Here is a 1,747-nt window from a genome sequence, read left to right as displayed (position 1 = left end):
CACACACACACACACACACACACACACACACACACACACACACACTTTCACACAGAGTTCCTGGCTGTAAGTTTCATCAGCTGTGTGTGTCTATGTCCTTCTTGTTCCTTTGAACATCCATGGACTGACTTCAAAGCCACACACACACGTCAGTCTTTGGAGTGTTAAAAAGGGGATGTTGTGTTTCATCTCATCTGTCAGTTGTATCAAAGCAGACATTTCTGAAGCATCCGGTATCCAAACTGACCAGCAGCAGGAATCTGAATAACGTTCACATTAGAGAATGGGGTTAATGGTTTGGGAACGGTGCACGTTTGCCTTCCTGCAGCAGGATGAAAAGCTTTAACAAACAGCCTCCCAGTATCACGGTGATCCTTGGTTTCTGTCCACTGACTCCCAGTTTGTTTTTAAAACTGCTTTACAACTTTACGGCTTGTATTTTATGCTCATCTAGGTCTCTAAAACATATTATATTCTCATTTTAGATAAGTTCCCAAATCCATGGACGGCTGGGATGAACAAAACAACACGTGCCTTAAAGTCAACATATCCTAAGAAGACTGAGCCAAATGTCTGTGGTTGTGCATGCAGCAGAGTGAAAATACACATATCCACAGAAGGCAGACATGTCAGGGAGGGTTACAAGCTCTCACACGCTTGTGTAAATAAACACACACAAAGAAAAGCAGGCAGATTTACACAAAGTGCAGCCCACTCACATGGCCCCGCAAGGTTGCCCTTTACGATCTTTTAATTTGAATGGATCAACACTAATCCCAGATCCCGCTCCTTCTGCTTTCCACGCTGTTGACCTCCGGTGGAAAACATCGGAACCTATGTGCTGCTTTAGTGAAGGTTGTCATCACTTGAATAAATGCACATTGCCCTCCTCATTTCACTTTTAGACRAAGATCATCTCATGTTTCATTTAGACAAACAGGGTTGACTCCAACACTTACTGCATGCGTTTGGGGCAAATATGCTGTATTACTCGTTATGTGTAGAGCTTGACATACGTGTTGGGGATGAACCTCCTCTACAATCACACCAAATATTAACTGACTTGACATGTCTGTGTTTGCTAAGTTCAGCTGGCTGTTGTGGGTATCTTGATTTGCGTTGACTATGTGATGATGACTTTGAGCTCAGACCTCGCCCAAATCTGTTTGTTTCTCAGGATGACAGAAACTCACATGAACAAATCCACACATGGTCAAAACAGCTGTCACAACACAGAGCAGAAAAGACACACAAACGCACTGAGTGCAAAGTTATCCTTTAGTTAAAACCTTATTATTCTGATCTATACAACATTTTTTGATGCTATATGAACTCTCATGTTGAACTAACTATAGTTAGTTATTAGCTATAAAAACATGCAAAATACTGTCAGAGTTTGCAGTAAAGACACTTCAAAAGCAGCAGGAATTTCAAGGTTGCTTTGTTCCAAAACAATTGGATTAGCTATCCGGCTCCAAGCGGCACGGCCAGGATGAAATGTCAACTAAGAGCTTGATTCGCTCCCACCCCCCATCACCTGTGCTGGACCTGGCCTTGGAACTGAATTGGCTGAGGAGGAGGAAAATCTCTGAACTCTAGTGAACTGAGTAGAGACAACGACATCATATGATCTGGACTCTGGATGGGCCCAGAGTTGGGCCTAGTACATACCCCCCACCCCCAACGTCACCTACTCCTCTGAACCCGCCCCATTTTACCTCCCCTTTATGTGTTATCTGATCTAAGG

This window comes from Austrofundulus limnaeus, unplaced genomic scaffold (genome assembly GCF_001266775.1).
Source record: "Austrofundulus limnaeus strain Quisiro unplaced genomic scaffold, Austrofundulus_limnaeus-1.0 Scaffold109, whole genome shotgun sequence".
Lineage (NCBI taxonomy): Eukaryota > Metazoa > Chordata > Actinopteri > Cyprinodontiformes > Rivulidae > Austrofundulus > Austrofundulus limnaeus.
Note: the sequence above shows the minus strand (reverse complement) of the source record.